At 35.6% G+C, this 26,619-nt stretch overlaps 1 long non-coding RNA gene across 2 annotated transcripts; it reads left to right on the top strand.

Moving 5' to 3' along the window:
• Positions 1 to 416: 416 nt before the first annotated feature.
• On the top strand, positions 417 to 14,934 carry LOC150100118 (uncharacterized). Of its 2 annotated transcripts, none has more exons than XR_016549288.1 (5): positions 417 to 503; positions 4,388 to 4,433; positions 4,771 to 4,865; positions 10,515 to 10,787; positions 14,727 to 14,934. It is a non-coding gene; the product is annotated as an uncharacterized LOC150100118 (long non-coding RNA). The 2 variants fall into 2 exon arrangements; XR_016549287.1 differs by lacking the exon at positions 417 to 503 and adding an exon at positions 837 to 1,019.
• The last annotated feature ends 11,685 nt before the right edge of the window (positions 14,935 to 26,619 follow it).

The raw sequence follows: 26,619 nt of genomic DNA, 5'->3' as shown, positions 1-26,619 counted from the left end.
TTACGCAATACCGAAAAATAAGTTAACGAATTCCAAATGGTATTACTGACAATATTGACAAAATGCTAAATATTGTTTACTCTGTAAATTAATACATCTTGCTACTAAACAAATTGTTGCTATGGAAATACGGGTGATTATAACACTGGTTGTTTTCTACTACTAAACATAAAGGTTTATAAAATATCATTAAATAAAATGTTTGCTCATATCTCTTCATTATCAGTAACCTAAAGAAGATATCAAGTTATAATTTTTTTACTGAATTCATAAATCTCTATTCTAAACAAAAATTATGATAAATAATGAAATCACGTGTACGTACATTGCGTATGTTGTAGTTGATTTTTCTGAACTGTGAGAATTAGAACCTTGTTTCGTCTGCCTAAGTTATACTTACTCTGAATTGGCTGCAGAAAACTTTGTTATGGTTGGTCACCGGACTGAACTGTATACGACTTTTTCTCCTTTGATTTCACATCATTATCGCAAGGTTACAATAGGTTAGTTGAATTAATTGTTATATTTGATATTTCTAGGATTATTACAATAAAAAACTTTTCAGAATGTAATACGATTGATAATGCTGTTAAAGAATGCATTCCTCTGGGAACTTTTTTTCATTTGAGTGCAAGCACGCAAACATGAATAGGTTCGCGTGCTTGCATTTCGTGCTGTCAATATGGCGTACGTGTATCTTCCTTTAACCTGAATAAATTATAAAACAACATACAACAAAGAAATATTCCAATTAAAAGGTGGTTTTCATTCCATGTTAGTCGTGCATGAAACATTCAGTAGAATAATAAACCCATACATAATGCATTGCCAAACAAGTTGCTAATAATATAACGCACTTGTTTTACTTGGTACAGCAAACAGTTGTCTGGAACTTACATACTATTGCTGACATAGTATCTCTCTAGTTGAGATAGAGATGGGAGTTTGCTGTCTGAATTGTCTGAATGTGTTTCAGGACAGTTATTTATCCGCAATTGGCAAATAACTTTCGTCAAACGGTAAGTAAACATGAGATGAATTAAGTGCTTCTCCGTTTTCTTATTATTGGCTTCGACAAACAAATTAAACTTAAAAGAATGATAAAAAAAAATATATACGCAGTAATGTTTCATTCTTATCCGAAAGCTTAGCATATAATTCAGTATGCAATTGTGTAAAGGCAGCTAGATTTTTCTTTCATATCAAAAGATATATAGTCTCTTGTAAACTATAATTTATCATATATTTTAATAAAAACTAATAAATATTTAATAAATTTCCAGAATTAACAAGAATATATTAAAAACACTATGAAGTTTATAGTATAATAATTCTATATACCCTTATTCCGGTGTGTGTTTTTACACTAGGGTTGGCTTCATTATGCCATTGATTCTTATGGCTTTACTTTAACAAAATTGGATGTTTTAATAATGTCTCTATCGTTTTCGTCTTCATATGATAAGTCACATCTGAGGTATCTGAAAGCATTTACTTGTAATATTTTATTATCCATACCTCTTTTACACTCAATACACAGAACATTAGAGTAGGGGGTGATGGGAAGTTGACGTATCAGTGTATCGCACTCGACCAACATGGGTAAATGTGACGATCTTAGCGACTTTGATCCTCGACGTATTATCGGTGCAAGAAACATGCGTCATTTTATCGCCCAAGTGGTTCTCTAGGGCAGCCTTATTAACGGTCTCCAGCGAGTATACCATTAAAGACGTACCAGCGAGCAAGTGATGGCCTACCGCACGCCATTGATGTCCTTTCTATGTAGACTGTCCAGGCTCGTACAGACCAACCTCGGCAACGGTGGCACAAATCCCATCTAGTTTCAATGTCGGAGGGCCAAGCAAAGGTACGGCGTACCCTGCATCCCATTGGCTACGGGAACCGAAACCCTAATTGTATACCACCGTTGGCTGCTTGTCATTGGACATTGCGCCTCGCCTGGTGTCGGGATCATCAAAACTGGACCTCTGCAAAGTGGATCAGAGTTGTGTGGTTTGGTGAATCCGGTTATCAGTTTTATCGAGCTGATGGGAGGGTGCAGGTGTGGTGTCGACAGCATATAAGGTTGAATCTGTTCAAAGAGGTGGTGGCTCTGTGATGGTTTCGGGAACCTTCTCATGCGAAACGTTGCGTCCCTGAGTGTGCCTGGAGAGGTCTTTAAATGCCGCGAGCTACCAGAATGTGCTGGCTACACATTTTCATGGCTTTAGCACATCCTGCAGGCGATGTCCTGTTTCAGCAGGACGCTCCGTTCTACAATGCCTCAATCACCCATGCATTGCTCGAGGAACACACATCTGAGTTTGGACCATCCAGTGGCCCCCAAGGTTCCGGTAATTAAATTTGATCGAATTTCTCTGTGATTCCGTAGAGCGAGACATCAGATCCATATATCCGGGACTACCGTCTAAGGCGCAGTTGTGGAGAATCTGGTGGAGTCAATGCCTTAGAAAGCATACTGTTATTCGCGCTAGAGGAGGTCCGATACACTTAGATAGGTATCTGTAATGTTTTCTCCATTGAGTGTATTTCTTATATAATAATATAAAGGAGGTTTTCTCCTTTGAAAGCCATTATTTTTGCCCCTTATATTCTCATATTATATTGTTCTGAAATTTCATTTAATGATTTTACTTATTTCTGTAGATCATCATCTGATGTAGCTAATATAAATTGTTCATCTACTAAGAATAGTGTATCTATCTTTATAGATACACTCTTGTTAGTATATTTGTAAAACAGAGTAATTTGTAAATTTGTTATATATATTATATAATTGTTATATATTATTATTATATTATTATATAATTGTTATATTATTATTATTATATTATTATGTATTTGTTATTTATTTATATGTATTATATATTTGTTATTTATTTATATGTATTATATATTTGTTATTTATTTATATGTATTATATATTTGTAACAAATATTATATATTTGTTATATAAAAAGATATAAATACATTCCGATTATTTGTCCATTAAAAACAAGTTGTATCAACAAATCGAAGGAACAGCCATGGGCAATCCTGTTTCTCCTGCTATGGAACACTATATCTTCATGGAACACTTGGAACAACATGTTTTAGGCACCATTTGACCTGGACCTACTCACTGGTTCAAATATGTAGATGATAGTTTTTTAATCTAGAAGGGGATCCTCCTCTAAGTTACAGCAGTTTCTTTCTACATAAAATGCACTTCATCCCAGGATCCAATTCACCTTAGAAGAAGAAATAACTGTGAGGCTTTTTAAATCTTTTAATTCTTCGTCAATATCTGTTTTTCGGAAGAAGTCTCATATAAGCCTTAATATCCATGTCGAATCACATCACCAACCCAGTCAAAAAGGCTGAAACTATTAAAACATTGGTTCATCCGGCACACTCCTTATGTTCTTTAGATGACATGTTACAGAAAGAATTACACCATATTAATTCCACGTTTTTATCTAATGGTTTTAAGGATTCTTTCTTCAAAACGAGATTTCAACGATTATGGCATCTCTCCCTCTTCCAATTCAGAATAAATAACTCCAATACTATCCCTTCTGTGCATGGCATGAATAGCAAAGGTTTAACATCATCAGAAAAATCTCTACCTATCTCGCTTCTCCTAAGGACAAACATCCACCTCTCAATTATCCAGGCGTCTATCAGATTCCTTGCTCGTGTGGGGTATCTTATTTTGGACAAACAGGAAGATCTGCTTTTATTCGGCTAGGCGAACACAAGTGTTATATTCAATACTTTGAGCCTGAACAGTCTGGACTTGCAGAGTACCCTCTCAACACTATACATTGAGTTCATTGAAACAAGACAAGAGTTTTTAAATAAAAATCTGTTCCTCATAGAACGGCTTTATAAAGAAATGTGCGAAACTTTAATATACTCACCTAATTTAAACAAATCTAATGGTCTACGTCTATCCCATTTGAGGGAGATAGTGCCGTTTTAATCACTTAATTTGTCCTAACTTTATTTTGTCTAAATACATATATAGTTTTTTTTTTTTAAATAAATTAGGAAATTTACTTTCCTTTTTATCTAACATGAACTACTTAGGAGGCACACTTTTGAAATTGTCTGCTAATGTTTAGTTGCCAATCTGTGACCGTGTACTGACAATACTTATGATACGTAGGCAAAAATTCATTCTGCCCTTCTATTAGGTTGTCCTCTACAAAACCGTTTAGTTTTTCTTTTAACATTCTGCATATATTTTTACCCTGCGCTTAGCAGACTCATTCCCCTATAGTTATTGTAGTCATCTTTCTTTCCTGTTTTCATAAATATTTATAACGGATATTTATCATTAGAGATAAATATTTTTCATAATATTTTATTTTAACTGCAGTTCTCTGATCAAAGCAAAGATGGTCCATCTTCGAATACTTTATTATGTGAGTATCGTTATTTCATTTTGTTTTTTTATAATTATTTTTGAAGTTGATTGTTAGAAATTCCAGCGATGCTTCCTACTCGTATTTATTCTTGTGGGTATTCAATGACGTATAAAGGGCGTGGCTATAAAGCCGTGCCCTTAATACGTCAATATTATAAACGGTAAAGAGACTCATAATTGAATCAAATGAACTAAAAACAATTCTTGCGAACTATTATAATTACTAGTTCCAAAACGTTACCATGGCACATTTCACTTAAGTTGAAAATTTCAAGGATGATTTATAATTATAATGTAAATTGAAATCTTTGTTTTGGATTTTATTTATCTTTTAGCAAACAGACTTTGCGTATTACGATCGTAAAACGAGAAAAGTACAGGGAATCTTTGTAGATATGATAGCGAAATTGTCCCAGACAATGAAATTTACGTAAGTTAAATTTCTTCTCATTATTCTAATTTAATACTTTTGATTATGAAGAGAGAATACTGTTCTTGGTTATGTGATTCATATTAGAAGTTAAATAAACATGCCATATGAATTTTAAAAAATACGTATTAATCACGATTCCCGGATGAAGAAAAAAAAAATCTTTATTCATTTTTACAGCGCTGTTACCATTTCAGAAACAGTTCGTTATGCGTTTCCTCAATTGTTATCACTTCAGAATATCTCAAATGATTTTCAAGTCAGCAATCCTGTTTCTCGTAAATAAATGTGTTTATTTATATTTATTTAAATATTTTCAGATTTTTGTTTGTTGTTGTTGTTGTTGTTCGAGGCAGATAGTGCATTATCGTTTTTCATAATACATAGACTGATGTGCGTTTTTCCTATTGATTGAGAGCTTTTGAATTTTTTTTTTTTTTTTGTTGACCCACGGGTGGAGGGCGAGACAGCATCGCACGGTATATACTTGCATATGTGCGTGCAGCTAATATCTAATTACGTGTTATGAAAGCGCACTTGAAGACTGTAAACAATAGAAGTGTACTCTTATTGCATGTTTTTAGTCCATCAACTCCGCTAATTCCACAGAATTAGAGTAAGGAGCCTCACTATGCTATTCCCTTCAGTTACATTATTACTAGCATTATTACAAAACGCACTACAAAAATAGCTATTGACGAAAAACAACATATTTCAGTAAAAATTATACGTTGTGTTCGAGCCACACGAGCTGGTAGGTTTAACATACAACGACGGACAACTCTCCAAGCTTCGGGCTTATAAATTCAAAATGACTCGCTCTTCTTTTCCTTCATTAAAGGACTAGCTTACCTTTCGTGAACAGTAATTGAATATAATTCTTAATTACTCAATTAGAATATTAATGAAATAATTTTGACCTGAGTTACTTTCGTACACTTAATCGACCAATAATGATTGCAATTTCACAGGCAACTTCCGGCTTTTATTTGTTTTAAGTAAATCTTATCCTCTGTATTATCGTTGTAAAGCATAGATTAGCAAAAAGATATAACTTTCTTTTTAATGATCTAATTACGATTGTTCTTATGATATTTAAAGTCAATAGTCAATGCAGGCCACTTTCATTGATTTAATAATTGATTTCGCAAACGGCCAAATATGTAAAATAATTTCAATAGGATTATCCTAAAAATGTCCTGAATTCTTTTTATCGCATTTATCACCTAATACAGGTTTTTTTTTTTTTTTTGCTCCTACCTGTAAGTACAGCGGCGAATTCTCCATGCTTGCTATCCTTGCTGCACAAGCTCATTGATTTAAAAAGAAGTAACATTTATAACAAATAAATGCATGCATTTATTTGTTGATAAATGCATGCATTTATAAGCATTCCATTTAGTATTTTATTTCTTTTAGACAGAAGACGTCTTAAACTTGCGCGGCAAATAATTGAGCTTTGCGTTGTGCATCGAAGGCCGATGCTTGCTTATCTAGTCAAAGCTACCTTGGCTTGCTCGGTTGTCGGAGCTTCCAGGTTCTCGCCGCAGCACTGTGATTTCATGCGCTCGCATAGCCATTTCCGCTCCCTTCACGTCGTCTTAAACACAGTCAAAGTAGCTCTAGCCAGAGAGCTTCAGCCAGCCTTTACAAGTGTGCGTGTTGTTTGTGAAAATTAAGTTACAACCAACTTTTTATGACAATGTTATTGAGATGTTCACAAAGAAGAACCGTAGGGTAGAATTTGTCTTCAAGTAGCTAAATTGAAAAAGATAGAATATCATTTCTAAAATAAATGTTGTATTTGTATGATTAAATGTACATAAATTTCTAAATACTGTATATAGTTTTAAATGGTCAGTAATTCATTATTCCCCTAATAAGACTTCAATGACACCTCTCCTTCCCTGAATGATAACAAGAGCATGCATGAATTTTAAGACCAGCATTCGCCCCTGGGTAAGTATGTCCAACAAATTATACTTGCGCTGACATAAACAAAGAAACATTGGAATGAATAAGCAAGGTAGGTCTGACGTCAGTTGAACCGATGGTTCAACTGACGTAAGAACCAAATGAACCAAAAGCAAGAAATTTTAAATTAGATCACATTTTGGATATATTTTTTTGAATAAAAAGCAAGAAAAATTTCTTTCTAAAAAAAAAAAAGAAAGTTTCTTTCTTTGTTTTCTTTTCATTTACTTTTTTTTTTGTGAAAGTATATTACTTAATTTTTATATTCATTAATAGCATATATTCCCGATATCTAATTATCGAATTTTCTTTAATTTAATTAATAATCATTTTCAATACCCACCACTAAAATTATCTCAATTGTCCCGCATTTTCTAAGGTCATGACCAGCCATAACAGTTACTGCCTTGTGACTGAAAATACACACACATCTAATACGATTCATCTGCCATTCTTCTCCTCCTAATCAAATGTTCATAACACTATGCTGTGTCACGTGTATGAAATGTATTGTTGAAGTTCTGGTTTGTTTACCGATTCGATGAATCGTTGATTTACTCTAAACAGGGAAAACAGAAGTGAATAAGAAGACAAAGTACAGAACGAGTTACAGGATTCTTAACGTCACGTGGCTGATCTGCGCAGTTCTTACAATTATGATTGTTTTCAGAGGATTGCTGACATCTCGCTTGTCGGACAGAAAGATTATTCCTGAGGTGGAAAGTCTTCAAGATGTTTACGACAAACCAGGAATGATTCCACTTGTATTGGCGGGCAGTTCGTATCAAACGTTTTTCATGGTGCGTAGGGTCCCCACCCCTTTTACATTAGCATAAAACGACGATAGCTTGCTATAATATCATAAGCTCATCATTGTTATTATACAGTTGCTGATTATAATATGAATACTACATTATAGTAAAGAATATGTATGGGATGCCTGAGTACGTTACCTACGTGTGAGAAAAGAATTGAGAAGTCGAATGGTTCCCAAATTTTTCGTGGTTACAATTGGTTTCATGTTTTTTTTCATGCATACTGTGGGAAGAACAGTTAGTATATATTCTTAGGCATTTAATTAGAAAATAGAGGAATTATCATCATCATTATTATTAAGAGAGATTTCCAGGGAAGCCATTTACCACACGCACCACCTATCATACATATTCTTGAATTCGTTCATACTGCTTGCACTGACAACATCCAATGGCAATCCATTCCAATTGCGCACGCCCTCTGAGAGAAAAATCTAGCCCTCACACCCTTCTTGGCGGCCTTCATTCTCAGCTTCCAAGGAGGATGTGCTCTGTTTCTTTCTGCCCCTTCATAAATTGAGAAAAGCCATCAACTGAAAGCCTGGATGATCCTTTCAAAGTTTGTAAGTCTCAATCATATCACCCCTCTTTCACGTGTTTGCTAGTGTCTTCAGATTACAAATTCTCAAGCTGTCTTCATAACCAGTATTCCACAATCCTGATATTATTTTAACACACTCCTTTTTACTCTCTCCAATATATCAGAATCACAACGGAAACCAGGATACCAGACCCGCGCACAATAGTCCAAGTTAGGTCTTATCAAAGCCTTGTAATGAGGCAAAGCAACTTCCTTATCTTTACATGTAAACGTTCGTTTCAGCATTGCAATTATCGTTTGAGTTGTATTTGCAATATTTGCACATGGCCCCTGAACTTTATCCTCCTCAATTAACACTCTCGGATCCCTATCCTCATCGATTTCTTCTAGTCCACTCCCACCAATTCAATACGATATTGGTTATCTTATCATGCCGAAGTGATTGAATTTACATTTACTCACATTGAACTGACATCCATTTTACTATGCCCACAATTCCAGCCTATTCAAATCATTTTGCAAGTTCTGCGCATTCCTGCACGCAGAAATGCGTGCAGCATTCCTGATTAATCTACATTTCTTTGTATCATCAGCAAAGAGCTGTATGTCTCTTGTCATATCCTTCAGAATATCATTAATGTACAGATTGAACAACAGTGGACCAAGCACTGATTCTTGTGGTACACCACTGGTTACCTTAAACCTTGCAGATTCAGATCGCCCGTACACCACTTTTTGATATCTGTCAGGCAGTCATCTTCTTATTCATGCTAATATTGTATAACCCAAACCCATTTTCTCCAATTTATACAAAGTCTACCATGTGTATTCTGTCAAAAGCCTCAGCGAAATCCAAACGTATCATGGTGTATGCATTCTCCTTGTCTAGTTCAATGGCAATATTGTTACAGAATGTGAGAAATTTGCTAAAACAAGACCTTCCCTTGATAAACCCATGCTGTTCGTTGCAAAGTACAGATTCTCTGTCAACCCATTTCTGAATCAGAGCCCTAACGTATTTTTTCAAAATCTTCATGACCTCTCCTGAGATACTAATTAGTTGATAGCTGGATATATCGGTCTTTGCACCATCCTTGTGCAGTGGAATTACCATACATTCCTTCAATTCCTGCGAAATCTTCCCTGTTCTGAGACTCATATTAAACAGTCTGGTCAAAGGAATTGCCAGTTCAGCTGAACACTCTTTTAGCACACGTGCTGATATTCCATCAGTCCCTGTTCCTGAATTCTTATTCAATTTGTGCAGCAGCTCTAAAACCTCGGCCTCACACACCTGCGTTTCTTTGTCTAGTGAAGAGGTAACAGTGAACTCAATGTTGCGTTCACCAGGTTCATAGCTTTTAACAAAACGGGCACTCATTAACTGAACAACCTCTTTTGCATCTGTAATCCTTACGCCATCTGGATTTAGAAGAGTTGTTCTTTTATATTCATTCTTTCTTTTACTTGCAACATATGGATGGAATTCTTGTGGGCTGTCTTTATCATGCAGAGCCAGTTCATTTTCATACTCAGACTTTGCTTGCTTTACAACAGATGTGACTATTCTAGCCTGCTGCTTATAACGTTCATAACGGACGACATCCTTATGCAAACGGTATTTTTGCACATCATCCTTTTCTTACGAGTCTCTTGCCTAACAACATTACATATCCATTTGAATCCTACTCTATTTATTCTTGGAACTCTTGGGACATATTCTGATATCGCATCATTCAAGTGTTGTTTGAAATGCTTCCAATCCATCAACTGCTCTCATTCCACTAAACTCAGAATACCTCTCAGTTGCTTATAATTTCCTGCTTTGCAGTTCACCGTGTACCCTTTTCTGAATGTAACATTCATAAACTTAGTCATTTCTCAAGTGATTACCGACACCAACCGGAGGCAGAATAGTTACGTCTCATTAACTGAAACGTCCTCTGACAGTATAATCAAATCTAACACTCTTGGACCTCGAGTTCCTTCTGTTACATGCTGCTTGGGGAAGTTGTACTGCAACAGCTCAACAAATTCAGTTTCATTCTTCGCACGAGATTCTACTGCTACCCAAATCAATATTTCAATAATTAAAGGTTCACATTTACAAGAATTTCGTGTGAGTTCCTGTAACAAACTCCCACAAAGATTTTTTCTATATTAACCAACATTATCACAGATCATATTAAGAATATAAAATTATTTTATTATATTTATTTTATTTTATTTTATTATTTATTTTATTATTTTATTAAATTATATTAAAATGTTTTTCAACTTCTATTTAGATTGTGACGTAAATTTGTTTTACCGATCTAGTTCGCCGAAACTCCTCTTGTCAATGGACTCTGGAAAAGGATGCAGAACGAATCTTTAGGTGGCTTTGGACTTCAAGACTTGGCAAAAGTTGAAAAACGTACCCACGTGATTACGAGATGCAGATGTCGCTTTACCCAGAATTGCGCTTTTCAAAAAATGGCTAAATGGAATCTGTAATTACCACATAGGACGAGTTCCTGCTTTGAAATTTATCTGAGTATCTATTTTTAGAAGAGGACTATCACCGGAAATAAAGGAGCAGATGAAATTAAGGTAATCTAGAAAAGATATTATAAAACAGTGAAACGTTTCTTGAAATATCTCTTTATCTAGTCAAATTGTAGTTAAGATTGAGATGCTAATACATGTGATGTCATAAATTATAAAACTACACCATTTAATTGATCTGATCTGATTTTCCCTTTCAGTCGTTTCTGACCGTAAATGACTCTTGGGCATTGCCCATAAAGTATTCCTGGTGAGAGTTTTACAGGGTAGTTCGCCATTGATTCACCCTCCCCCCCATTTTTTCCGGGCTCAGGACTGACATATGGCTGAGACGTATTCATGACTGTATTCACGGGGCCAATTTGCCTGTTCTGAGGGACGAAAAAACCAGAGTTTCCGGGTGAAAATCCCCTACCTCCGTATGAGACAGGCTAACTCACCTTTAGTAGAAAGAGATCAGATAAAGGTTCCTCAGGTCAGACGGGAATCGAACCCAGGTCTTTCCGACCAAAGGCTTCTTCTATACTGACTGAGACGGAGGGTCTATCACATTACAGGACAAGGAAAAATGGACCTCTGTCTCATTATCCCTTAGGGAACATAACATCAAATATTCCTGGGATAAAATTGCAGATGGAGTCAAAATTAAGCCTGCCACTGCCACTGAATATAGGCAAATGACAAAGTTAATGAACAACAAAAATGTTCTTTACCATATTATCGCTTTACCCAGTGAAACGAACCTGAAGGTGGTGCTTCCTGTGGTCACCGAAGGCATCAACCTTGAAGAAATCACTGCTGATCTTATCACTCAATGGCTAACCCCAGGTACATTGAGCAGGATGCTCAGGTCAGATAAAAGGCCAATGCCGCTGGTACTGGTAGAGATCGACAACATGCAGTAAAAGATATAAGTGACTGCTATCTGCAGCCTCAGAATTTCTACTGAGCTTCTAAGAAAGAAGGCATCAGCAGGGCAGTGCCATAGAAGTCACAGGTTTGGCCATGCCCCAAAACTATGCAGGGCCGACTTCAGGTGTCTAAAATAAAACAAGAACTTGGAGGTGGAGGTGTACACCAACAACGCCGGCAGTCTCAAATTCTACACAGCTTACAATTCTACAAACTACCCCCACCCCAATAATATCAGACTTGGACTCTATCCTCGGCTCTACAGACTCTATTATCACATATCAGGGGATCTCAATGCTAACACAGCTTGGTTTAGTTCCACAATCAATACAAGTGGCCGCACTCTACACAACTACACAGCTCTCAACTCAGCCACACTTGCTGGTCCCGTCGAGCCCACTCATGACAGCCCTAAAGGAAGATCGGGTGTACTATACATCCTCTTCCTCCAAAATATCAGATATCAATACCAGTTAGAAACGATCAGTGGACTATCCTCTGACCACAACCCCATCTTGTTGAAACTTGGGACGCAAGAACAACCCCCTCCCACCGCACTCATTTATGGTATGGGATAAGTTGACCAAAGTTCTCCCTGAGAATATCGGTCCTGTACCTATCATCCGGAAAAAGTAAGAAATTGATATAGCTGTGAAAAACTTGACAAGCCAGATTAATAAAGCCATAACATCTCTTGCCAAAACTGCTTGCATCCATTCAACCAACCGAATCCCACAGGATATAATGGACTTAATTGGGACAAAAAATAAAGCTAGCAAGACGTACAGTTGAATAGACAAGTTGGAGACGCACTTCAAAAACATAGAAACCAATAATGTGAAAAAAATTAACATCGCTCAACTCAGAAGATCATACAGCTTGGAAATTCATGAAAATCCTTCGCAGAAAAATCATCTCCTCCCTCCCATGCACACAAAACACGGAATGGCAAAAATTCCGATAAAGATAAAGCTGGAGCTCTAGTTAACAGCCTGGAGGAGCAGTGCAGCCAGCCATATGAAAACCTGAATATCAACCTCATATATAAGGTTCATAGATAGGTCAAGCGTACTTTAAGACAAATAGAGGACAACTCTTATCCAATCACCCCTACTACTGCAGCAAAAATAAACAACATCATAAAGTGTTTAAATTCTAAAAAAGCTCCAGGACCAGATGGTATCACCAATAAGATCATAAAGATTCTTCCTTCAAAAACCATAGTGCATCTAGTGAACATTACAAATGCAATTATAAGACTACAAAACTTGTCTGGAAAACACATAGCCTGGAAAACTGATGATAACGCACACCCCTAAAAAGACTGGAAATAATCCAAATCTCTCCCAAAGTTACAGACCCATCGGTCTGCCGTCCAACCTTGGTAAAATTGCTGAAAAAGTAATCCTCTCAAGATTGCCGGAAACCACAGCACAGCTAAGAATTCTTCCTAATACACAGTTTGGCTCCGAAGGGAGCATAGTACCGTTCAACAGATAGTTAGAATAGTGGAATACGTCACGCAGGGCTTAAACTGGAACCTTTACATCGCCGCCGTTTTTTTGGATCTAGCAAAGGCTTTTGATAAGGTATGACACCAAGGCTTTCTCTTCAAACTCATAAAAGCAAAACATACCGATAACATATCCGACAGATATGATCAAATCATATCTGTCGGATAGATAGATATATGCAGGTAAAAGTCAACGGAATTGTATCATCCAGACGGAAACTTCTAGCAAATGTTCCTCAAGGCTCTTTACTGGCCCCCATATTGTTCTCAATATATGTGGCAGACCTTGCAAAACCCAAGGTCAAGCATCACAGCCCTATATGCTACTGGTGCATCAATATTAGCCAGATCGTTCAGCCTCAATCCAGCGACTCCAGAAAAACATCTCTTCTTTTGCGAAATGGTTCTCAGATTGGAGGATGCAGGTCAAACCCCCTCAAATGCTCAACCATACTTTTTCTCTAGAAGGAAAGACCCCACCGTTTATTTTTGATTTTTTCCAATACTTTGGTAAAAATATCTGGCTATAAGGTATCCAGAGTCATAGCTCAGCTTTACCCTTTGAGAAACCGAAGAAGTAAACGACACATCAAACAGACTGCTAATATACATGATGGTGATACGTCCTGTAATTACTTACGTCTCCCCAGCATGGAGCCATACTTCTAAATCAAATATCCTGAAACTACAGAGAATTCAAAACAAGTGTCTGAGGATGATTCTAGACGTCGTATGGTTTATTAGAAACTCCCAGACCATCGAGAGACCGAAGTGTCATTCACCTTCTCCCTTCTTCGCGATTTAGCTAAAAACGTTTTCGACAAGGCGAGCACGCACCCGAACCCACTAATCACACAAGCTTTCGACTAGGGTGAAGCAGTCTACTGCAAACACAAAAGACCAAAATTAATACTAATTCCAACTGAACACATCTATTTACCAAAAGGGACGAGCCTAAAACTCATAAACATTCCATACACAATTTCCTTACTCAGACAAATTGGAATAAGAAAAACAAGTTTGCTTCACCTATCCTGTCAGTAACGTTGTTGTTGTTATTGTTGAAGTGTTGTAATAAACTTGTTGTCTAATATTAAAATACATATTATTGAATACAATAATACGTATTTTAATATAAAGAAAGTAAATCAATAATAAAACATTTTAAAATTATATTTTTACTTGAGGTCTACATAATGCATGTTCGTGTGACAACAATGCCATCGTCTGCTTGATTTGAGTAAAGTTAGCCGTGTAGAATTAACTATAATTTTTCCATTTATAGTTAATCCCATATGCACTAAAATTATAACATTAGGTTCTGTTTCTCGTTTTTCATAAAGAGGGATAGGTAATGTTTAGTCGTTGTAATTAATGCAACTAAATTTTTAATAAAAACAACATGCCATTTATAATAATAATAAAAAGTTTTAATCTTATAACTTGTATTGGATTTAAAGATAGTATATAATAAATATTTTTATTAAATTTAGAACTAAATTTGTTAAAGTTTGATTTAAGCATTCGAAACTATGTTTGTTATAATGGTTTCCTTTTAGAATCACTCGATTATTTGAAGCCGGAATTCCTGTTCGGATTCAAAGGCGTTTGCTGATCAGATATAAACAGTGTCATAGCACAGACCAAGAAATTGATTTTCAGTTGCGCTTTCATAATGTTGTTCCTTTATTCTATGTATGGCTGACAGGATTACTGATTAGCAGTTGTGTTTCGATTATAGAAATGATCGTGGGATGTAATTTAAGAAAGAAATGTAAAATTTAAAAATGTATATTATTGTATGTAAATATTAAACAGATAGAAATAGAGAAAGTAACACAACCATCTCTTTGGCCATGCAATAAATTGATACGTATTTCTTATCCCACACTTAATACTATGCGTATCAGCTGAAACAGTTTTATGCAAAGTTTAAATAGTGTGATTTTTATTACTAAATTATAAAAATCCTTTGAGAATCTCGGGAATTTCCCACTTTCGATAACTCAGTTTTTTAATACTTTAAATGGTTAATCAACAATATTATTTTGAGTTAGAACAAATGATAATGTAATAATAATAATAATAATAATAATAATAATAATTTTTTTTACCTTTTTTTTTCTTTACCATTTTCAGTCATATCATCCAGAAAGCCATGATCTGCAACACATACCAGATAGAAACCACATTATACCGGAATAAATTCTAAATGGCTGATTTTGGTTTATAATGCAAACGTTTTGCTACGGCAACCGTAGCATGCATCGTAGTTGCCTACAATCTTGATCATTTGCCATGATCGTTTCTAACTGAGTTTTCTACAGGCTTTTTTTTCTTTTGTTATCTCACCCATGAAAACTTTTAAGCCTATTAAGTACTGTGGGGTGATGAACATTCTTATTATATTATTATATATGTTTAAAATTTCTTATTTATTTTTACATAATCCCAAAATCCTGCTCCATAGAGACCAAACATGTAACTTCAGGCCCCCAGTAAGTAGGGAGGTGATTTGAACCTGCATTTTCCTTATCCTGAAAGAAAACCGTATGTTAGAAGTCTGAACTTGTAGTTCAGACTTCTAACATCTTGTATTCACTGCCTTAACCTATAAGTCCTCTATTAAATATTCTGTATTGCTACAAATTCTGAATTGAATTCTGTTAAATTTTCAATTGACTTTCGAAGTCTTTTATACAGGTCAGAGGGAACTGATTAATTTTTAAATCGAATGATTGAAAATTGACTGCTTTTTAACTTCCGGGATTCATTCTTCTCTGGATAGTTTTTCTCTTTTATAGTGTAAAACGGTAAACTAAACATATAAACTCATTCCATATGGCATTAGATACTTTCTGGTTAATCTCTTCACTTAGCCTCTTTTATGTCTTAGACGAATGGTCTGTTATGGCCAATAACTCCGTTTCACATAAACCTAAATTTGGTAGGGTGCTTAATCTTATCTCTATATGCTGTCATGTTTATGAATAGGGTGGCCTGTAATATATTTTGCAAGGAGGGGAAAATAAATGCCTGTGTTTCTTCGAACACAACATTTTCTCAAATGCTATAATTTTAGAAATAGGCAAGAGTCATTTATAGCAGTTCATCTGTTTCTTCTCTCACCTAAGACGTTATCACTAATGATTATATTAACATATTTCGAACGTTATAGCTATATCAGAATATTTAACACAGTATAGAACATATACATCTATGTCTGAACTAGTGTGAGTTCTACGGTCGATTTTCTTGAGTTTTTACGAATATGCCGGCGTATATAAGAAGACGAAGTCAGAATAGAAACTGAATCCTCTGGAGTAAAATCCCCTTAATGGTCTCAATATAATCATTAACAATAAAAAAAATTACAGTAACGTAATAAAACAAACTAATAACAATTATTCACAATTAACGTAATCTACGTCAATGGATCTAAGTAGTTTGGCTATACATTCTGAGACGTTAAGTAATACTGACGAAGAAATTGAAGCCTTCTATCATGATGTTCAACTCTACAATAAAGGAAAACATCACTTCAGAATTGTAATGGGAAACTTTAATGCTAGAATTGGTATTCAACATTCAGATGAAAGCTCAATGGGAAATTTTGGATGTGGCATGAGAGATGACAGAGGAGCAATATTAATAGAGTTTGCAGAAAAAGATAGCCTGTATATCATGAATTCCTTTTTCAAGAAAAAAACACACGTAGATGGTTGACATGGAAAGTCCAAATGGAAAAACTAGTGAAATTGACTTCATTCTCAGCAATAGGAAAAACATCTTTCAAGACTGCTCTGTTATAAACACCTTCAACGTTTGATGTGACCATCGTATGGTACGCGGTAAAATCCAAATAAACTGCTAAAAAGAAAAGAGAAAAATGTTTCGGAGATCAAAGCAAAACACAGACGTACAAAAACTCAACATTAAAAAAGATATATTAAAACATGAACTAAACAACAAATTTAAACATCTTATTATAGATGACAATGCTGATCTATTAGAAAGTAATGACATTATTATCCAAAACCTTTTACAATGCTCACTTGAAATAGCTGATACCACAGAAACAGAAACAAGAAAAAGTCTCTGAATAAACAAAACAGCTTATGAAGAAACGAAGAGAAATGAAACAGTCAATTAACTTACAAAATAAAATTGAATACACTGAATTATGCAAAACAATCAGAAAACGTATCAGAAGAAATATGAAAATTCAATTGTAAATTCATACAACAAACAATTGAAAACAACCATAGTTTCAGAAAAGCCAAACAGCAATTGATGATCAGTAAACAGATGGTTGCTGTTCATTTTTGACGGGACCATCAACAGAGATAGATATGCTACAGGAAAAAGAAATGCAGAAATCTACTCAATATTTGGATGATGAATTAAATGAATAATAAGACAACTACGACACAGCTGAAGTACCACAGATTCTACCAAGAGAAGTTATGTGGATCATCCAAAGCTTCCAAAATGTCAAAGCTGCAGGTGACGATGGAGAAATAACTGAACATGTAAACACAGGTGGAGAAATAGTCTACAAACTCTTAGGAAAACTATTTACTTTATGCCTGAAGAAAAATGATGTACCAACAACATGGAAGAAGGATACTTTAATTCTGATAGATAAAAAAGCTGAGATAGAAGACTTCACGAACTACCGACCTATCAGACTACTATCAGTGGTCTTCAAAGTGCTTACAAAAGTCTTAGCTCATAGGCTTTGTGCGACTCTGGACCTAGCACAACCAAAAGAACAGGCAGGCTTTCTAAAGGGCTTTAGTACAATGGACCATATTCAAGTGGTACAGCAGATTACTGAGCGGTGTATTGAATATCAATTACCACCATGTCTTGGTTTTACTGACTATGAGAAAGCCTTTGATTCACTTAAAAGTTTTACAACACTTAAAGCATTACGAAACCAACAGGTGGAGGAGCCCTACATTAGAACCATCAAATCAGCATACACCAATGCCACAGCAGCAAATCATTTTAATGAAAACATCTCTACTGTGGGAATACAGAGAGGTATAAGACAGGGTGACACAATATCTCCAAAATTATTCACAGCGTGCCTATAAGAAATATTCAAACTTCTTGATTGGGATGGGAAAGGTCTGAAGATAAATGGAAGATATTTAAACAATTTACGCTTTGCAGATGACATAGCTATCTTTACTTCAACAGCATGAATTAAAGACTAGTATCAATGAGCTCCAAATTGCTAGCAGAACAGCATGCCTAAAGGTAAACCCAAAGAAGTCCCAAGTTATGTTCAATAGCTATGTCCAACCAGAAATAATAAAAATCAGTAATGAGGAAATTAAACAAGTAGCTCATTACATATACTTAGGACAACAGATATCAATGGAACAAAATATCATGGATGAAATTAAAAGACGCACGATGCTTGGGTGGAAAGCATTTGGAAAATCACGTTCAATATTCAAACGTCAACTACCATTATGCCTGAAGAGAAATGATTTTAACCAGTGTATTCTTCCTATAGTAACATATGGCTCTGAAACATGGACACTGAATGCAAATGAAATTCAAAAAGTAAGAACAACACAATTTAGTATGGAAAGATGCTTGGTATCACAAGACTGGATCACACAAGGAATACGTGGATAAGAAATCAAACCAAACTCTCTGACATCATAGGAAGAGTGAAACATCTAAAGTGGCAATGGGCTGGGCATATTTCTCGAAGACAAGATCAGCGATGGACAAAAGAAGTAGTGAAATGGAGGAAAAACGACCACGACGCCGACCTTCATGACGGTGGATTGATGATATCATCAGATTTGAAGGAGTGACATGGAAAAGGAGAGCCATGGACAGAGAGTTTTGGAGTAATCTTGGAGAGGCCTTCATCCAGCAGTGGATCGAAGATGGCTGATAATGATGATATATATATATATATATATATATATATATATATATATATCATCATTATCATAGAATATATATTATATATTATATATATAGAACGGCGCATTGTAGAGACAAAAGAAATTACCTTGGACCCTCTTCATATGAACAATAATCTCAGCTATAATTTGCCTGACTCTTTCAGCTCTACTATTAGATACTGGAGATCGCGTGGTTCCACACACGCACAAGTGTACAACAATAGAACTTTAACACGGAATATAGCACAAGTTCATAATAACAAGAATTTATAGCTTTATAATTGTATAGCTTTAGAGTGTCTCAATGTTTATTTCAGTGTCTTTTAATATCTTTCTATGTTCTTAACGCCTGATGAAGTCAATCTCGAAGAAACATGTTGCGTTTTCAAATAAATCTCAGTTTTTTATAATTCTCGGGTTTTTAGTAAATTTATATTAAAATTGAACATATCCCAACCTTCGGATAATAGTAGTAGTCATATATATATATATATATATATATTGTAACTTCTATACAATAAATAAGAATCGTCGCTTATTTATTTATTTATGCATTTTCTGCTTCAATCGACATAAGCAATACATCACGTATCCTCAAACTTGACAAGCAACATAATAATGATTTCAGTATACTTAATACTACATAAACTGAAAACTAAGTCATTAATTACTACGAGACTGACTTTTAGTTTCAAATTTATTTTCCCAAGCTAGTCTAAATATTGCCTTTGAAATTCATGAAGGCTTAATGTTTTAAATTTCAATTCGAAATTGCTCAAAATTGGAATTAATTGCCATGGCGATTACACCTGGTTGTTTGTGGTTTATTAGAATAGTTTACCACAATATTATGTGGTATTTGACACTGAAGAAGAAATAGTGGAAACACAAATTTAGGTCTTCTCCAGGCGATGAGGAAGATAATGAGATTTTCAGTGATAGGCTACTAAACTGAACATATTATTTAATAATTACTATCTTTTAAAATATTTTAAGAAATTAGGCCATCTCTTTTAGATTAAAATATAAACCTTGGATCATCTTACACTAAAGATATGCAATATGCTTTGTTAAAAAGCATTTTATCAGTGGTGTAGCCAGACTAAAAAGTTATTGTTTGACCAGGAGATCTTTTCTCATCCTGATCCACAGCAAAACATCGATGTATCTTATACAGATTTCGTTTCTATCCCATACACCACAAATCGCTCCATCAAAATAGCTGACCGATTCAGAAGTCATAACGTTAGAATTAGCTGTAAGCCCATATAAATCATTCTTTAAAATAATATTTTATACAGGCATTAATATCTTTAAAAAAGAAAACTGTCTCTATAAACATGTGGATATTTACATAATTCCTTGTTCCTTTGGATCTGCTTTACATAGGTCATACTAGCAGATAATTTGAACTAAGAAAGAAGGGACCTCTAATCGAGGTGGAATGTGCAGAAGCGACCTCGATTATCATTGTATCAACATAAATCCTCAGCGATTGGATAAATGCACCATATATTATCTTGAATAAACTTTCACTGACATTGTATCAAGTGATATCCGGAAGTCATAAATTAGATCTCTCGATCATGAAGTTCAACTTTTCAAATAATAACCTTTGCATCTACCATCCTGAAGTAGGCAACGTTTATTAAATGGATACAACTAATCGGTTCATAGTGAATTTTTATTAGATATGGCGATTAATAAACCCAACTCATACATCACTGAGCTGATAATCATAAAATTCTATTCGTACATATTAAAAGAATAATTTCAAAATTTCTCTATTTTAGGAAATAAAGAACTATTAGACAGTTTTCTTAATTTTAGAAAAATATCCAGAATTAAAATCAAATACATCTTTTCAAATTTTACTTAAGTAGAATATAAAATCTACATCACCTCTTGCGGTGGTCGGGATAAGAATAGTCCCACTGTAGCCCATGTATATCGTACGAGACAACTGAAATGGGTTCGCAGGGAAGGTAACGGATGGCAATGCTGTAGACCAGTGTTTTTCAAACTTCAGGTATCTGCGTACCCCTTCTTAAATTTTCATTATTACCAAGTACCCCCTTATCAAAATCGTCTTTTTCTTCTTCTTCTTCTGCAGCTTCTCCCAATTATGTGGGGTCACTGTTGATGATGAGTCTCCTCCACATCCTCCTGTCTTGGGCTGTCACCACATCCAAGTTCTTCATCCTCAAGTCCTCTTCTACCAGCTCCCCCATCTCTTCTTTGGCCGCCCACCCTTCCTGCTTCCTTGCACATCCATCTGCATGACCCGTCTTCCCACATATATTCATCCTCCCTCCTCATCACATGACCAAACCATCTCAACCTTCTCTCCTGTATCTTCGCTCCTAAGTTTGTAACTTTCACTGTTCCCCTCACATAGTCGTTTCTCAGACGACCCTTTCTGGTCACACCGCACATCCACCTAAGCATTCTCATCTCGGCAACTTCCATCCTGCTGATGTTATTTTTCATCAGGCTCACAGTTTCTATAGCATACGTCATACCTGGCCTCACTATTGTCTTATAGATTTTGCTTTACAGATTGATCTGCACCCTCTTATCGCATAACACTCCAGCCATCTCCCTCCAGTTCCTCCAACCGCTTGTATCCTGCATCCCACTTCCTTCTCAGCTCCTGCATCTTCTTTCACTGTTAAACATAAGTATCTAAAGTCCCTCACCTTCCTGACGACATTTCCTTCCAGCTCCAGGTCGGCCTCCTGGCCACCGCCCACTGTGCAACACATATGCTCCGTCTTACTTCTGCTCAGTCCCATACCTCTTTCTTCCAGTACTTTTCTCCATCTTTCCAGTTTAGTTCCCGCTTCTTCTCTTGAATCTGCACACAGCAAGATGTCATCTGCATACAACATTGTCCAAGGCGCATCTTCTCTCACCTCCTCCGTCACCACCTCCATCACAATGTTAAACAGAAATGGATTTAATGCTGACCCTTGATGCAAGCCAACTGTTACTTGAAAACTTTCTGTCTGTTCCAGACAGGTCCGAACACTTGTCTTCCCATTTCTGTACATCTCCTGCACCAACCTGACATATTTCTCCGGAACCTTCTTCTCCCTCAGACACCTCGAGACTTCTTGTCTTGGCACTCTACGTATGCTTTCTCCAGATAAATAAATGACAGATGTAGCTCCCGTTGTTTCTCTCGAAACTTTTCCATCATCTGCCGTAACCCAAAGATAGCATCTGTCGTTGATCTACCAGGCACGAAGCCAAATTGTTCCTTTGCTATCTCCACCTCCTTCCTCAATCTTCCATCAAGAACCCTTTCTAGGATTTTCATTATGTGGGACATCAACTTTAATCCTCTGTAATTTTTACAGTCTTATGCATCCCCTTTACTCTTGTAGATGGGAACAAGAGTACTCTCCCTCCATATCAAAATAATGATAAATAATTAATTAAAGTATATTTCTTGTAAATGTCTATTTTATTTGAATTTATATGTTCATGAAAACAAAGAAATATTATTTATTTTAATAGAACAAAATTTGGAATAGGTTGCTCTTCATTTACCGTCCATGAAAATCCACATTTCATGTAATTCATATCATCCTTAAGAAGATTTTTCATCTTCTTCCTAGTTGGTTCTCTAGAGATGCCAGACGACACACCCTTATCAATTTCATTTGATTCAGATGCAATATCAACGTTTTTTGTTGCATACAGCTACTTGTATTTGCTCTATTGCTCTCTTTTGTTCGTTTTATAAATCAAGTCCTTAACCAATGATCCATACGTAAGAATTTGAAAGCTAAAAAACATTACCGTATTTACTCGAGTATAACTTTTTTCCCCAAATAATTAAAGCTAATCGTGGTGCGAAATATATGCGGGGATTTTCGGAAACTACAGTTTTCAGAAAAAAACTGAAAATGGTGTGACTTACCAAGAAGCTCCTATTCTCTATTACTACTTTTGGGCATCGAGAACAGTTTCCTTGTATGCATCGTCAAAGTCATCTACCCAAATAGCTTCATGTTCTTTCCAAGTATTTCAAGCAAAAATTACCAGTAATTTGCAAGACTTGAGATACCTAATGAACAGTCTTTCACAAATGACTAATGAGAATTAAAAGCAGACAGAGCATAAAACAGACAGCAATGGTATGCCAGTAGAGATAGAACAGCTATGAAGAAGTGCATATGAGTGGTGCCGTATTAACAAAAGATCACAAAAACCAAAGACAAAAGCAAGCCAACAGTTGAGTCGAAATGCTAATTCCCTTCAACCGAATTCCATCATATCTGAAACACATTCACTATATATTTCTTATCTTTAACACGTTCACGACGGGGTGGTGTCAAGCAAAACCATACGTTGCATCGGTAACATATGGTTTTGCTTGAGTCTATACAGCAGTTTCTGTTGGAGGAGGGGAGATGTGATTCATTAGTTAGAGCCGTTTATATTCCCAGTTGTCTCTAATTGCACTATTTATTGAGAAATATATTACACGGACTGCAAATGTCTCTGTACCTTATTCAGTGATACAATAAAACTACTGCACTTGTTTTTCAGCGTCTTCAGTATAGTGACCCTGTTGGGAGGGGGGGTGTTGTTTACCGCAGGGAGCGAGTTGCTATCGCCAGTGGCGATAGTAACTCGGAATTTGAGTAGGAGAATTCATAAGTAATATATAATTCATGGAGAAATATATACGTTTAAAATAATTCTTTTTTCCTTAATAATGATTCCGTGCGTTAATGATGCATTTCCGAAAATTGCCACGTACACCCTGAAGACCTTTCACGTACCTCCGGGGGTACGCATACCACACTTTGAGAAACACTGCTGTTGACCAGTGGTTCTTAACCGGTGTTCCGCGAACTGGTTAGAAGTGTTCCGCCGGTGAAAGATGTCACATGACACAGTTCTGAGTGTAATTGGCTACTCTGATCCTAACAACTGAAGACTGCTATTCGCGTTGAATTCTAAACCCATCGACTTGTAAGCGTTATTAAATGATTCGTTACCCTTGCAAAGAAAATAAACCCAAATATTATATCTACGCACTGCTTTTTGCACAGAGAAGCCCTAGTTTCAAAATCATTACCGTCAATATTAAAACCTGTAGTAGTAGACCAAAAGTCAAAACCTTTAAAAGCACGCAAAAAAAAAAAAAAAAAAAAAAAAAAAAATGCATATCTATGGGATCCAAGTACGAATCTTTGCTTTTGCACACTGAAATGAGGTGGTTATCCAGGGATAAAGTGTTGTTGAATTTTAGAATGAATCGTTAAGCCTTTTAAGAATGAATTATTGGCCTTTTCTCAAAATGAAGGTAAAAATGCTTTCGTAAAATGTCTTCGAAATAATATTTGGTGTGCTAAAATGGCATATTTAGCTTATGTTTTTAATTACTTAAATAGCGTTAATACAAGTATCCAAGCGAAAAATGAAAATATTTTGACATCCACTGACAAATTGTCAGCTTTTCAGAAAAAAAGTACCTATTTGGAAAAACGCATATCAGAAAAAAATGCAGTATAGATGTTTCCATCACTCCATAAGAAACGTGTCGAGGGAATTATTTCCGTTATAACAGAACATTTAACAATATTGGAAGAAAATATTTCAAGTTACTTTCTTTCCTTAAATACACACAATTATGATTGGATACGAAATCCATTTGGCACAGCTAACACATCGGCTTGTGAATTTTCGTTACAACAGGAAGAAACATCAGCCACCTTGTCAACGGATCGTACTCTAAAAGTGAAATTCTCTGAAATAACTCTTGAGGAATTTTGGATTTTTGGCTAAGCCGAATACCCAACTCTTCCACGAGGGCATTGAAAATTTTGTTAGTTTTCAACATCATATTTGTGTGAGCTCGGTTTCTCAATATTAACCAATATAAAAACTAAAATGCGTGAAAGATTTACTAATATAGACAAAGAGATGGTAAATATATCGCATATTAGACCTTTCTTTTAGGGCACGGTGATCAGCACTCATATTTGTAGATTTAGGGACACAAAAACACACGTGTTGAACAGATTATTTTACTAATAAAATAAAACTTGACGTTTCGACCTCTATATCGAGGTCATCATCGGAAGAATACAACTGTATAAGGAACCAAGCTACATGCTCATGCCCTGTATACCGGTAAACTAAATCTACGTTAATAAATCCTTTTTCCTAGCTTGACCTCTAGTGATAAAAAAATGAAATTAAAAAAATATAAATAAATAAATAAATAAATTATATATAACTAAATAAATACTACTACAATAAACTGCTAAAGTCCTCATGTAATATTCTTCTGGATAGTTCTGATTGTTATAAAATGATTTCTTTCAGTTGCTGTTGAATGTTCCAAACACTTCACCAGGTTGTCTTCTTGTAGTGGGATTTTTCTAAGGCTCATTCTAAACTAGCCTTAGAAAAATCCCACTACAAGAAGACAACCTGGTGAAGTGTTTGGAACATTCAACAGCAACTGAATGAAATCATTTTATAACAATCAGAACTATCCAGAAGAATATTAATACATGAGGACTTTAGCAGTTTATTGTAGTTGTATTTATTTAGTTATATATAATTTTATTTATTTATTTATTTTTTATTTTTTTTTCATCACTAGAGGTCAGGCTAGGAAAAAGGATTTATTAACGTAGATTTAGTTTACCGGTATACAGGGCATGATCATGTAGCTTGGTTCCTTATACAGTTGTATTCTTCCAATGATGACCTCGATATGATGACCTCGATATAGATAAAACGTCAAGTTTTATTTTATTAGTAAAATAATCTGTTCAACACGTGTGTTTTTGTGTCCCTAAATCTACAAATATTAGCATATTAGACCTGATATTGCTGAAATCTGCAAAAGCCACAAGCTCAAGTATCGCTTTAAAATAAGTTCCATTTTTATAAAAGACAAACCATGCATATTTTTATTGTTAGTTTTCTGACCCTAATGCTTTCGGCAAATTTTTCTTATAATTAAAAGTCTTCTGTGACCTTGAAAAGGTTAAGAACTACTACTGTGATAGCTACTGGTCCATTCTTCCTGTAGACATAATTGGCTCCTGGGCTGTCATGGGGCAGGCGTGCTTTGACCTCACCCGACGCTCCAGTTCATCCCGCAGATGTTCAATATCACCAAGCAAGTGTCGTGACGTTCATGCTCACAAAGCACACAGTTACAGTAGTGGACTTATGACATGTTGCATTGTCTTGCTGAAAGAGACGATGGTCAGTTCAGCAAGAATATGCAACGCCACAGAGTAGGAGGCATTGCAATGTCCAGAATGTTCAGATACCTCTCGGAGCTTGATGTTTGTGGCACTAGAAACCGAGCACCGAGGTCAAATCAGGAAACACAGTATTATACCATAACACATCCACCTCCAAATTCCATAGTTGGGTTTACCCACTCTGGCAAGAGACGTTCCGTCTGGTCAATCGCCACACCCACACTCGTGATACATGTGGTTCTTTGATATTTCCAGCTTTCCAAGCTTCC

Source organism: Typopeltis vanoorti, chromosome 13 (assembly GCF_054136105.1).
Source record: "Typopeltis vanoorti isolate ZY-2024b chromosome 13, IOZ_Tvanoo_1.0, whole genome shotgun sequence".
Taxonomy (NCBI): domain Eukaryota; kingdom Metazoa; phylum Arthropoda; class Arachnida; order Uropygi; family Thelyphonidae; genus Typopeltis; species Typopeltis vanoorti.
The sequence above is the reverse complement of the archived record's forward strand: the minus strand, read 5'-3'. Positions and strand labels throughout refer to the sequence as shown.